This window comes from Heterocephalus glaber, unplaced genomic scaffold (genome assembly GCF_053883595.1).
Source record: "Heterocephalus glaber isolate CG9 unplaced genomic scaffold, H.glaber_assembly_v1.0 deba00000347, whole genome shotgun sequence".
NCBI lineage: Eukaryota > Metazoa > Chordata > Mammalia > Rodentia > Bathyergidae > Heterocephalus > Heterocephalus glaber.
In genome coordinates, this window is record NW_028258143.1 from 62,156,085 (window position 1) to 62,171,553 (window position 15,469).

A 15,469-nucleotide genomic window follows, 5' to 3' on the forward strand; every position below is an offset into this window, starting at 1 on the left:
ATTGGGGATAATGTGTGGCCTTTTAGTGAAGCCACAGATAAATTAATTTTAGAAGCTGAATTACAAAATCTTACCAGTGCAAGATTATCTCATTTTCTACTTTTTAAAAAGTGCTGTGTAGACAGAACAACAACAAATACATCATTTACTAAATCTGAACACAACACTCACTGCTCATGGAAAGCTGTCATGTTGCCATCCTAGCTTGAATTCAGAGTAACCAATAGAAAACCTTACAGGTACTAGTCTTGTTATTTAATTTTATTGTAACTATTTTTAGACATCTAGCTTTCCACTCTAACAGACTGTATCAACTTTATAAAGATCTAAATTCACAATTTTTAAATTTATCTACATTTTTGCTTTTGTGGTGCTGGTACTGGGGATTGAACCCAAATCCCAGGATCTTATATATGCTAGGCAAGGACTCCACTACTGAGCTACACCTCCAGCTCTTTTTTAATTTTTGAGACGAGGTTGCCCAGGCTGGCCTTCAACTTAATATCTTCCTGCCTCAGCCTCCAGAGTGGTTGTGATTACACACATACACTCCCATGCCCGGCTGCATTTCTCTATATTTTACATCAAAAAGAATTTTGTTATTAAGATCCTGAGTGGATTTTCTTTCTTCCTTAAAGATAAAGACTACCGTTTTAATTTTTTGTATGTGTGTGTTTGATAATAGTTATTTTTTAAAAAAATAAAGACTACATCTCCCAGCCTCCCTTGCAATTTGGTGTGGCCTCTGACTAACATTCTGGCCAATAGAATATAAGCTTTCAAAAACCTTCCATAAGAGACTGCAGCTGCCCTCCTTTTGCCAGTTCTCCCCGATTTCCTTCATTCTTCCTCTTGTAACAGGAATGCGACAACCAGTGCCTTGGACTGTCAGAAAATAGCCACTCAGGCAGGATGACAGAACACTGAGGTGGAAAGTTACATGTGGACTTCTTGTATCAGAGCTGCTGAATCAAACCTGGCCCATCTAGATCTGGATTTTATGTGAAAAAGAAATAAACTTTGCTTTCAGCTGCGTTTTCTTTGGGGAAGGAGGTGTTCTATTACAGTGAAACTCCATTCTAAATACAGTTTAGTATCTCTACTGGGAGAAAAATAAGGAATAGTAATTAACATTTATTAAGTGTTTTACACTGTCAGGTGCGAATATAACATTTATATTTTCTCACCTACCTTTCTCAAGAATTCTGTGAGATATTATTATCTTCCATTTTACAGATAAGGAAACTAAAATGCAGATAGGTTTTTTTAAATTGTTGAAGGTCACACCCATACAAAATAGGGAAGGTGGTGTTGGATCTCTTGTCAGTCTGACTGCCAAGTCCATAGATGCTCTTTCACTATGACGGTGCTGAAGACTAGTAGAATGACGCTACATTTTTCGTGCAGCTGGTGAACACGATTCTACAGTTTCCTCTAGATTCCCTTAATCCTGACCAAACCTTCCTAAATAGTACCTTCAAATAATTCTTCAATTCACAGCTAAAGTCTACTCTATTTTCCTATCAAACTTCAAACCAGTTATTGCTAGCCTGGTATGAATAGAAATATGTGAACAAATTTCTCTTCTAAACAATGGAATGGGATAGTAGACATATATTAGTTTCATGTGTCCTCCATCCTTCCCTTTGCCAAACTGCAACATTCTGACAGATGACAGAAAAGAAAAGGAATGTTAAACTGTGGGAAAGGTCAAGCATAATATTAAATTAATGAAAGTTTTCGATTTTTTAAGAAGTTGCAATTTTAAGTGGTTTTAAAGACTGTGTGAAGTCAGACTATAATGTAAATAGAGGAACTAACTCTGGGTGAAGACCTGTGAAAAAGAACAATAGATTTTACTGTGGCTTAATGGTGGTCACAAAAAGGATAGATAGATATATGCTAAATCAGTATTTTGTTATGTTCTCCTACATGGCAAAGCCCATAAGGCATGAAATTTACTCCATTAAAAAATGATTAAGAAAGAGAATGGAGAAAAGATGGAGCAATAGTATCCCAGTATCTGTAATAAATAGAGAGAGGAGTTCAGACTGAGCCAGAGATTGCAACTTGATATGGTGGAAGAGTAACCAAGACAGGGCTAAAGGAAAGTCAGATGTTTCTGGTAGTCAGCAGAACACATGCCAGAAATAGAACTGATCCGAAAAGCTCAACAAGAAAACAATGAAAAATTAATCACAGCCTTGATCTTGACCATTCACATCCAATTAGATTCATGTCATGGCCCACCTAATCTTTGGTAATACAACTCAAACGTGTTTACTTGCTTCTGCACTACAAAACTAACGCTAGACTTTTCTTTTAAAAGTTGTTTCTTTTTAAAGTTGTTCAAAGAACTTCAGTTTTCTCTATGGAAAAAAATTAAATGTAATGAACAATTTATATGAATACTTTCCATTTTTTCTCAGTTATTTTCACAATGGAAAGGACTCACTCCATACAATATGGGGTATTTGGGTTTTTTTAATATTAGAATTTGGGGCTGGGAATGTAGCTCAGTTGTGTAGCACCTGGCCAGCATGTGTGAGGCTCTGGGTTTGATCTGCAACAGCATCTGTGCACACACACACAACACACACACACAACTAGAATGTGACATGGAAGTTTGGCAATATTAAAAATAGTATAACAAAATTCAAGTTAGAATACAGAATAAACCTATGATAATATCGACTTGTAGCCGAATACAAATGATCTATTAACAATTTTACATTTGATCTACTCCAAAAGCGAACATTTTTTTTTCAAAAATTAGGAAAGATAATGAGTATATGGAATGTGTCATCCATCCAAGGAAAAGCCCAGATGAGATATACAAATTTGGAACAATCAGAATATAGTTGAAGGCCAGGGATTTAGCTCAGTGGTTCTGCCGCCTGCTTCGCAAGTGCAAGAACCCAAGTTCAATCCCCGGTACCAAAAAAAAGAATATAATTGAGACCATAGGAATAAAAGGTCAGATTCAAAAAAAAAAAGGTCACATTTTTTAGAGTAGTATTTTTATATTTATTTAGAGACAGGGCCTCACTATGTAGTTCAGGCTGGCCTTGAACTTAATAGATAGCTCAGGCTGGCCTCAAACTTGCAGTGATCCTCCTCCCTCAGCCTCATGAATATTGGGATTACAGGCATGTGCCACTATCCCAGGTGAAAATAGTTTTTAAAAGGAAAATAAGGTCTTGTCCAGAGACTTGAAGCACTCCAGGCTTTAGGTATCAAATAGAGGAAATGGAGCCAGCAAAGGAAACTGAACAGAAGCGACGTATGAGATAGAAGCAAATCATAACAAGTGGAATTCAGGAGCTGGGAAAAAAGACTATTTCAAAAAGATGTGGTCAATCAACTGGGCTATCCCTAAGAAGCTGGAGAAGATTAAAACTGAGCAGAAAAGTACTCATTGAACTTGGTAGCCTGTAAGATTTTTTCATACCTTGAGAAGGGCAATTTCACCTGAGAGGGATAGATTAATTCAGCTTGGAATGGGAAATAAAGATGTAAAAATACTGTAAGGGATTTGAGACTTTTGACTGTGAAAGGGAACAGAGAATGGGACGGTACCTGCTGGATAAAGGCAGTAGTATTTATACTCTCTCAACAGAAGGTGCAAGATTATCCTGTAGAGAAAGAAAAGTTTATGGTTCAGTAGAAAAGTAAGGACCAATCAAAGCAACTTTGGCCTTAATAGAACAAGAAGGAAAGAGATGAAGAGGAAGCAGATGATATAAGCCCAGATAAATTTTTTTACTGGGGCTAGGGTTGGGTGAGGGTAGAGGAAGACACGATAATGTATTAGCTCATATTTGCTGAGCACTTCCAATGCGCCATGCTGTGTTCTGTCTTAACATGTATTCTTGTGTTTCATCTTCGTAGCAAACTCTTGAAGTAACTACACTTTATCATTCCTATTACGCAGATGAGGAACAACTAGCAAGGGACAGAGCTCGTGCTCTTAACCACTTGCTGTGTGCACTGATGTAGTTTGGTAGGACTGGCTTGGGAAGATGAAAGTTTTTTCGTATCTTCTGAATTCTCAATGAAATAGAAATATTCCATCACCCTAAAAGTGATGACATGGGTCTGAAAATGTGAAATGTGTATTTCAGCTTTGTGTTGTATATTCAAATAGTTAGCAGAAGAAAAGCCTAAGTTCTGGAAGCTCTGGAGTCAAACTCACAGAGTTGGAATTCTGGCTGTGCTCTTTTCTTTCTTTCCATCTTTCTTTCTTTCTTTTTTGTTGGGGGGGGTGGGGTGGGACAGAGTCTTGCTATATCATTCAGGCTGGACTTGAACTCAGTATGTAGCCCAAGCTGGTCTCAAATCTGTGATGATCCTCCTGCCTCAGCCTCCCCAGTGCTGGGATTGCAGGTGTGTGCCACCATGGCCGGCTCTGGCTTTGCTTCTTAAACTGCGTGACCTTTGACATCTGGCTAAAACCCTCTAATCCTCAAGTTTTTACAGAATGGAGATATTACACCTCTCTCACTGGATTGTTACTAGGAATGTCTGAGATCATTTATAGCAGTTGTATCTTGTACAGTGACATGAGCTTGTTTTTATTACTCTTATGGTTATTGTTATTGTCGCTATTATTGCTCCTGTCTGCCTCCTTTTGTGCTTCAGATGCAGAAAAAATAGAGGTTGTGGGTTTTTTTTTTAGGTGCCTGGAATAGAAGAAAAGAGGGGAAAGGGAGTAAAGTAATGTTTATGGAATAATAACCTACCTTAAATAGCTAACTTGTTTTACCATTCAACCACAAAAATGAAAAACCTACTTAATTGTATTAAACTGCTTTGCCCGACAAACTCCTATTTAAATATTAATTTCTGAAAATGACATTTTACTCTTTCATGTTAGGCACACACTATAATCATTCTATTTCTAAGTGTTGATTACGTGCAAATGTTAAGGACATTAAACTTTTCCTTATAAGATGTACATTATGCTAAAATATTATAAGCATATTATAGGATGATTTTCCCCATTAAAACATCACTGGAGTCTAAAGTTTACACTAAGTCAAGTGTTCACTGGTACTTAAATTCAACTTTGTACTCCCATGTAAATTCAAATACAATGACTTAACTACTATCATACAAACTAAGCTACTACTGTCAAATCCTGTTTTTTTGCTTTAAGGCTATGAACATATACTGTCCCACCTAGACTGTTTACATATTGAAGTTTTACCATTTCTTACATTATTTTTAATTGCTTCAACTCATTGCTTCTATATGGTTTTAGAATCAGAATTTAGCCACGTCTTCCACAATACTGTTTTTATTTTTCCCATTCTGTGATCTTAATTTGTGCTATGTACAAAATGAAAGGAAAAACAAGCTAGTCTAGCTCACATTCTTGTTCTGGAAGAGAGAATGAGATAGATTTAAAGTCCATGAATTGAGTCAGAAGAAAGGAATGAAGTGAACAACTCCTTTACTTATTTCCCCCAAGGAGTCAAAGCAGAAACAAGAACAAGGCCATAATCAATTTTTTTTTTAATGTGCTGGTCCAATATTTATTTGTCAAATTAATTCTTGGTTTAAACTAAGATTTCTAATTAGTTTTGGGTCATGGACTTTTGCTGTGGAAGTCCAAGGAAGCTATGCTTTCTGGTCACAAAAATGTACACAATTAGGGGAGTAGCTCAGTAGCAGAGAGCTTGCCTAGCATGAATGAAGCCCTTTGTTCAGTTCCTAGCACTACAATTACACACACGCACACACACACATACAAACAGAAGAAAGTACAAATTTTTAATACAATTTTAAAGAGTTCATGATCTCTCTAAGTCTATACAATGCTTTAAGGACTCTTGATTCAGAATCAGGCATAATAGGAGCAGTTTTATACCTAACTAGTTATCCTCTAAGTGTCAGGTCTGACTTGACATAAACGATAGAAAGCAAACTGTTCTCAGCATCATCCAGAGGTGCAGAAAGCCTAATTTTCCTGCTCAATTCAGCCATTAGCTTATGTAACAGGGCAGCCTCTGTAACCAGCATTCTATCTAAAGATCCCACTGTAGATGGATGACTCAAGTTCCCTCTTTATTTGCCTCTCTCTGGCTGCCAGACTTGCACCAGAAGGTGGAAGAACTGAAAACGTGAAACTCAAGATGCTTTGTTTTGCTTTCAGTCGAACACCTGGACTAAACAGTTTTGTAGAAAGGAAGAAATGGAGACCGAAGTTAGCACTAAGTATTAAACTGTCTTCAATTTCTCCTCTGTCTACATATTCCTTTCTCTTATTGCCACAGACAGCATACGGGTGGCTGCTTCCTTAATGAAATGCACAGTATTTCAAAGACAGCATGTGGGCGGGACTTGGCGGTGCACGCCTATAATCCCAGCTGAAGGCCAAAGCAGGAGGATTGCTGAGAGTTCGAGGCCAGCCTGAGCTACATAGCGAGACCCTGTCTCAAAACAAAAAAACAAAGACAGCATGTGACTTCTGCACATTACATAAGCCACAGTTAGTGTGTCCAAGAATGACTGCAAAAATACTGGAAATTTAGTCTTAGAGACCTGCTGCTGAAGTAGACCCAGCCAGCTTTTCAGCTGACAGAGCTGCTCTGTGTAAAGCAGCAGCACATTTGAAAATCTGTTGCTGGTACATCCTCTTCATAGTCTATTCCTAAGAAGTAAAACTCAGCATGAGGGAGAGAGAAATGCAAGATATGTGAAAGAATCACAAAAATGAAAGAAGCGGCAACCGTTCTGAGAAAATTCACTATTGGTTATGTTTTCAAATACCTAAACATTCACAGGTCTTTAAGCGTTGAGGATGTTCTCTTGTAAGCAAAACATCTCTATTGACTTGTATGCCAGGTGGCAAACACCCACTCCACCAATACACAGTTAGCTCTTTGTTTCATTCTATTGCTTTTTTGGGTAGTGAAAAAGTAAATATATATTGAATATATATTTGCCACTGTCGACATTTAACATTAAATAACAATTTGGCACAAAACAATGAACTTGACTGCCATTATCAAGGTAAATAGGTATTAGATAAATTGCCTCAAATTATTTGTGAAACAAAGACACATATAAAGATAATGAGATATTAGGAATAAGGGATAGTTTTTTCCTTCCCTCTGTGAGAGACAGATTAGCTTAATTCATTTGAAAAATTTCTTTTTCTTTTATGTAAGCTTCATTTCAGGATGCATTCTTTACCTTTAGTGTTATGGTTGTGGGTTTTTAAAGGCGAAAGAGTTACATGATCTGGCTGTAGGTTTTTAAAAACTTTTTATTACAAAATTTTTCGAAGAGAAGAGCATAATAACTTTCCATATACCCATCACGCAGGTTTGACTCTTAATGATATTTTCCCACACTTGAACATAGAGGCACTTAGTCTGTGTAAAATCTAAGCCAGGACTCTTTTATTTACACTATGATAATTAGAATATAAAATAATATAAATAATAACTAGACGCTCCTGAAAGTAATCTCTGAATTATTTTTTCAAAGATGACTACTCTGAGTTCCCTCTGAAAGGCACTGGAGTTGCAAACAATATTTTCAACCTGGAGCTAATTTTATTTTCACAACTCTTTTTTTTCTTTCATTAATTTTATTGGTACATTTTAGGTATACAATATGCTGATGTTAATTACTGGGAATTTGTACCTTTACATAATGTCCTGGTTCTTATATTTTTCCCCATTTCCCTGCCCTCCCTTCAACCTTTCCACCTCTCCTTATTTACAGACTTTGTTTCCATTTTTTCCTTTTCTCATATTCACAATTCTTAATGGTAATTTTTAGCAATGGTATTTTTTAAAAGAAGAGACTCTCAGAATAAATATCAAAGTGACATTCCTGCCATAGACAAATTAAGGGATGAAATTTATTAGTATCAGTTAAATACATATCTCTATCAAATGGAACCTAGACTAACAGCATGTGCTAGCAGGACTGTATGAATAGTACTTCCTAAATTTTTTTTTTTTTCCCCATTAAGTTTATTGGTACATTTTCAGTATAAAATACAGTTACATTCATCATTGGGATCTTGTACCATTACATGAGTCTCTTGGTTCTTATTTTTTTTCCTCTTCCCTTGCCCTCCCTTCACCCCCTCCACCCTTCCCTATTTGCAAAGACCTTGTTTCCATTTGTTTTCCTCTTCTCATATTTTTTCCTTCCCTTTTTTCCCTTCCCCTACCCCTCCCACTTCCCCTGCTCCTTTAGACCTTTTCTTCCTGTTACACAATATCAGTTCTACATTTTTTAAATTACAATATTAAGATCTAGGAGACATTACCACAGATTTTACAGAATTTAAAAGGATATAGAAAGCATATTACAAAACTCTTTTTTGAAATAAATTTGACAACTTCTAAGAAGTACCTTGGAAGACAAATTAATGAAACTAACTCTGGAGGAAATATAAAATTTGAATAACACCTATTAAAGAAAGTATATTCCTAGCTTGAAAACCTACCTATATGACAACAGCAGGCTCATAAACATTTTAACTGATAAATTATATCAAACAAAGCAGAAAAAAGAAGGAACACTTCTCCCCTCATTTTAGGAACTCAACATTGTGCTAATCCTAAAACTGGATAAAGATAATAGAAGAAAAAAGTATGAACATAGATAGACATTTGTTTAACAAAACAAACTATTAGAAGTCAGATCTGGCAGGATGTAGAAAGTGGTTTTGTTATAGGGATGGCAGGGTTGGTTCAGCATTGGAAGATCCACCCCCAAAAGTCATCATTTTAACAGAGGAAAGGAAAAAGCCTTATGATCCTGTCATTAGTTGGAGAAAAAGTATTGGACTAAATTCTACAGCTGTTCATGGTAAAAGCTATCAGGAGACTAGAAGTGGAACAGAAACTTCTCAACAGATTAAAGACATGTACTCCATACTTCCAGCGAGAATACCTTATATGAATGGAGAAGATACAATGCTTTCTCCTTAAGGTGGGGAACAAGGGCAGATATGCTTACTCTTTATCTGTCCATTAAACTTTGAAACCTAGTCCCCACCAAAATAGTCTGCCAATAAAATGATACAACTAGGATAGGATTGGCACGGCAGAAGCAAAATCTTTATATGTAGATGAACTGATCATCTACAGAGAAAATACTAGGAAATCTCTAGGAGCACTTAGAACTTTAGTACTTCCTAAATCTTGATTTCTTCCAGAGCAGATAAAGAATGCATCCGGTGCTTTCATTGTGCTGACTCACTGGTTGAAAAGAGAGAAAGGTAAATCATCGCCTGAATAATCACATTGTTTATCTCTAGGTAATTCGCTTGTCTTTAAAAACTACAGGGACAAAGCCACCAGGCCTTGTCCTGCCTGTCTACAATAATTCTCATCCACTGTTTGCTTGTTCAGTGTATTTTGATGTCAGGCAACTATATGATGAGCAGGGAATTTGATTATGTAAAAATCTCTCTTACTGCTCTGTAAATGTAAGCAAAACAGTTTTAGAAGATCAGATAATATTCCGAACTACAGTGAAGTATTTCACTAAAATATCTTCTCAGTATGAAACATTTGCTAGATATTTATATCAATTGACAAGAAAAACTACAAAGTCATTTTGTTTGACCCCGTGTAGTAATGTCTCCCTCTCTCTCTCTCCTTCTCTCCCCTTCCCCCTCAAATTCCTCCTTCCACCGAATCCTGTTAAAGCATTTCCGCTGATAATTATGGCTGTTGCTTTGGGAACATTAACTTATTTTATTGACAAGGCTGATTAACATACTATTCATTTAATTTTTACTTAGTAAATTTTAAGTAAAAGCTCTAATAACATAAAGAAGTATTAACCTTTATGATTTTGTATTGTTCATGAAATCAAATGCTTGTTATTATCTATAACACACAAAAACATCCAAACTTTATTTTCTTCATTTGTTAACAGTATGAGAAAAAATAAGTCTTCAAAAATTAAAACAGTGAGACTGTATACTTTAGAAAACAAGAAAATTAATTTAAAAAATTAATTGTATTTAAGTAAAGACATTTCTATATAGTGCTATAGTTTTTAGAGATCAACTCAGATATAGTTATCAATAGCGTTTTAAGTATGAATATGCACTCATACATTTGAAGAATTCCATCCTTTGAAATAGTCCCTAAGGAAAAATACATACATACACCCATAAGCAAGCAAGCAAACTGTAATAACAGATTAGGCACAATCTAAATTATTACAGTAGGAAGCAATTACAAGAGTTATAGTATCATGCATACCTAGACAGTTCTAAGCCATTCCATGTCAATGAAAGACTAGTGGATACTACATCTTACTAACACCTAACATATATCTGCTTCTGAGGATCCTAAGATCACAAGCAATGATTGGGTAATTCAGAGCAGGCCTTCTGAGAGGACACCTGCTCCAGATAGTTTTAACAAGGGCTGAGGACAAGCAGGTACAGTTATCTTCTGCTCCACAGGGCCTATACACAAAGATTCAACAACTGGGATGGAATTGTAATGTACAAAATCCAGGCTGATTTATGGGCACCAAAAGGAAGTTTTGTACTCAGAGTAATTTATGTCCTCTGTGGCACCTTAAGAGAAATCACGGGTCCTTGTCTTAGGCACTTTCTCTTCCATGAGACAAAACAGCCAACATCCACAAGGTAAAGGAGAGGTCTGTTTCGGCTCGGCTCACATTTTCAGTCTATGATCAGCTGACACCAAGGAAGAAACAGGATGGTAGAGGGGACGGATGGCAGAGGAAAAGATGCTTGGTCCCATGGCAACCAGGAAGCAGAGAGAAGGAGCCAGGGAGGGAGACAGACCCTTTGAGAGTAGCCCCCAGTGCCCTGCCTCTACCTGGGCCTCACCTCCAACAGTCTATTCAGCCACTGAATTCATTAGTGGACGAATCCACTGATGAGACAGCACCTCCATGCTCCAGTCACCTTCCAGAGTCCCTACTACTGCTGAACACCCTTGGCTTTGTTGGGACATTGTAGATCTAAACCATAACCATCCAGCTGCCCAAACCAGTCCTCTTATAACCATTCTATGGTGCCATTCTACCCTTTAAAAGTCCCCAGCATCTTTTACTATAGCCAAAAGGTAGTGGCACTGGCACCAAAGGACTACTCTTTAAATGTCCCTATAGCCAAAAGGTGGGCATGAATTCTCGAGGCTCTCTTCTACCTTCATCAGTATAGATTAGGTCAGTAGACAGCCTGGTACTGAGTGTGAATCGAAGGAGTAGTTGGTGTATTTGGGAATGATTCTGGAACTGGGGAAAGAATAGCAGTGATAGCTTTGTTTAGGCTAAGGTAGGCTCCTGTGCCCTGACAAGAAAGAAGTTTCCTTCCCTGAGGAGAGCAGAAGGGGAGGATTTGTTAGCACCCGGGCATGCTATGAGAAATGTGGTACTCCCATGTCAAGACACCTTTAAAAAAGAACTTATTCGGAGTTGGGCTTGAAGTAAGGACTATTCTCAAAGGAAACATGATAGTGTTGAAATTCCTGCAGGAAGCTTCTCTAAATAAACGTTAACCTTTAGTAAATAAAAGATCTAGTTCCTCCCTCTCTCTAAATCTTGGAGCACAGATAATTTAATGGCACTGGATGTTGTGGTGTGAAAGAGAATAGTAGAGTCATCGCAAGCCAAGAAGACAGCTCTACATTTCTACACTAAAAGGGGTTGGGTAGAATCAGGCCTGCTTTCCCACTCTCTCCATTGATTTTTATCTGGCTATGCCATTTCAGAGTTAGAAATGTTCTCCTGCTCCTTGGAGGAGCCTGACCCTGGAACCTCAGCAAAGGGATGTGGAGAGGTATGTATAGAATGAGCATCTTTAAAACCACAGAAAGGGGTTTCCCCCAGTGTAAGAGGCCTTGTCAATCTGTCCTAATTTTATTTTATTTTATTTTTTTGTTTTTGGCACCAGGGATCGAACTTGGGTACTTGTGCTTGCGAAGCAGGAGGCGGAACCACTGAGTTAAATGCCCGGCCCTGTCCTCATTTTAGAAAATTAAGACATCCTAAACTTTAAGGAAAATGTAACCAACTTTAACAGGAAAGAAAAAAGTATTTGGAATTTTTAAGAATATGTTCAGTTGTTATCGTAGTTTTAAAGCTCTCCTAACCCAGCAAAGGGAAAAGATTATTTGAGTTTCAATTCTTTTTATTTCCCCTGCTCACCTTCTCATAATGGTTCAAAAGAGTGGAGAAATCATAAAACCACACAATTTTAGAGCTAAAAGAGACCTGGGGGATTGTTTCTTCTCCTTCATTTGGTAGATGGAAAATCTCAGAGAGGATAAATAGGTAAATATATGAGTCAAAAAGTTTCAGAAGTATATAAATCTATAAAATGAAAATCAGATCCCCATGACGTAGTGAGTTTGTTGCAGAAATTGTCATTATGCTTGACCATATTTTCTTTGCAGGTTTGGATGTGTGTTTGTTCCCTTTATTTTTGTTGGTTAAGGAATAGAACGAGGTTTTTCAAAATTGTTTTCTGCTGCCACAGTGGAAATCTACAAAAATGGATAATAGACTATTTGGGGACTATTGTTCAGGAGTGCATTTATCTTAGAAATGGTTACCATGGAGATGAGCACACGTTGTGTGACTCTACAGCTGGCAAGTTAGAATCATCTGTGCTACAAAGACATAAATAGCTAAGTGTATACACAGAAGCACAAGATCCCATGCACACATGCGCACTGAAGTCATTTCCTCTCTTTTCCCAAAATAATAATAATGATACAGTTCATGCCGAGCTGACCTCTGGTGGTAGAAAACCCTGCATACTCTAGACATTTATAAAAAGTAATATTGTACAATGATCTCAAAACCACTATTGAAAGCATCATAAAATAGGCTGGGTCAAGTTAAATGGCTAATAATATACTTAACATGTAAAATAAATAATGAAAGTCACGGCTTAGGCACCACTGTTATTTAAAGTACAAGTATAAAAATAACAAAGTAAAAATCCCTCAAAACATTGCAAAAAATGCTGGAGTTATTTTTTCCCAAAGCATTTAGTAACATTAAGCATAGCTTTGCCTAGTCTCTGCCTCATCTCCATTTATCTAACTAGTTAGGTAATTCTTTATAAATTTTTTGTAAAATGTTATTTCCTTTCCTTGCATTGTTTGTATTTTCTCTTCAAGAACTATCTTTTTAAAAAAATGCTTAAATTCCCAAGAGACATCACAAAGTCATATATTCTGATAAATATTAATGTATATTAATTTATTTTTACATTCTGTGATGATCATTTTCAAACAAATGCAGAAAGATGATTCTGTTTGATTTATAAACCTTCTTCCCTTATCATTTTAGATCAAATGCAAAATATGATAAATATTCAACTAGTGATTACATTTGCTGAAATGAGGCCATTTTAATCCATAATTTGGAGTTTTCCCTACTTTTCTTTGAAACTTCAAAGCTTTCATTGCATATAGAGTTGCAGTATGAAGTAGTAAATTCAGTAGTGTCAGTAATTATGACTAGAACTAGAATAGTAATACTTTCTTTAACATGGAAGCAATTTAATACACCAATGAGTTTTGAAGTCTAATTAGTGCATATGTATTTTTAAATATACTTAAAGGAAGCCACGCACCTTGGCTTGTTTTTATAAAAACATGAGAAATGTACATCAAATAAACATAACAAATATGTTTTTGCTTTTTTTCCAAGACAGCTATTTTACCATATTTGATTAGTAAACAAACACCAGGCAATTGCTAAAAAGTACCATAAAAGTGCAACTATAAAACAGTATCTCATCTTTCATAGTCTTATCATTAACAAAAAAGTCTTACGAGGTTTCTTAATATTTGCTGCCATTTTCAAACTGAACCATCATGTAGCTATTATAAATTCTTCAGTAGAAAATCAACAAAATACTAAATGTCAGCACAAAAAACCCCCAAAAGCTGGTAATATAACTGTCTTAGTTACTTTTTTTGTTGCTGAGACAACACTAAGGTTAAAGGAGGAAAGGTTTATTTCACTGCCAGTTTGTGAAGGTGTTAGTCTGTAATCTTCTGGCTCCAAGGCAGGGTAGCATGGCAGACAGGCATCGTAGAGGAGAAACAATCCATGGAGGGCAGAAGGTAGCAAAGCAACGAGGGGATGACCATGATATCTCATATTTTATCTAAGCTACTTGGGGCAGGTAGCACTTACACCCTTAATCCTAGTGTCCTTGATCTTAGCATTGCACCATAAATCATTCCCAGTGTCACACACTGTGGATCCAGCCACTTCTAAAAAAGCCCCGCTATGACTGCTTGAGGTTTTGCAGAGGCATCTAGACACAAGCCATAAGAATAACTTTTATTCTCTTTCACTTCAGTACTGCTGCCACGCTGCTTTCTAGAATTTTAGCTCTGAAAAATTTGTGAAATTTGTATGCTTTTGCCCAGATTCATCAGTCTAACATGTTTTTCTCTGTTTATATTAAGTACTTATTTATCACTATATTAATAATTTGGTGTAATCTTTAAATCTTAGCCTCAGGAAGTAAAAGTCTATCACAGAATGAAGGACCTCTCAGAGATCAGGGTAAAAAGATTTGTAATTTACATAGCTTTGTCCCATATTAAATGATATGGTTTTAATAACCATTGTTTGAAAATAGTGTGTGCTTTCACCTACGTTTATAGCTCTGGTGATTCTAGGTTTACTGTTAACCATTATACAATATCTACAATGAAGTTTCCAGAGAAACATGCAGTTATTTAGGAGTATTCTCAAGGGAAAAAAGTTAATAGAAACTCAATTGAAAAAACAGAGGATTGGGCCGGGGATTTAGCTCAGTGGTTCTGGTGTCTACCTCGAAAGTGCAAGGACTCAAGTTCAATCCTTGGTACCAAAAAACAAAAAAGAAAAAACAGAGGATTAAAGATGAAATAGAATCCACATCACACGTCACACTGTATTGGACCAGTTGGTTATCCAGCTGAATATTGGCAATCAAAATATATTTTGAGGGAACATATTACAGCTTTATAATTCATCCATCCAAAACACAATAATATGAGTGGTTTCCTTATGGAGCAGGGTAGATTCATGTATCACTCAAACATTTTTTAAGCTCCTTGAATTAATTATTTTAATTTTTGCCTATACCAAATAAGACACTGTAGACAGTCTTACTACCCCTATGTCTTTTTAGTCAATATAAAAGTACTTTCAAAATTCAAGATGCATTCTCTAGTGGTTTTAATCTCCTAGGATTTTATTAAGTTAGTTCACATTATCCATATTATTCTACATTATTCTTGATTCTTTTCAATACTTTTATCATATTGTTTCTTTAATTATTTTAAATTAAAATGTCACATACAAGTTATAAAAATATTTTAAATATTTACTAGAATTAAAGAATTATTTACAGGAAGATACATTTCTGGAAGAAGGGAGGGAAGGCAACATTTCTTAAGGATGAAACTATGGCAGTGAATGTTCTGTCATT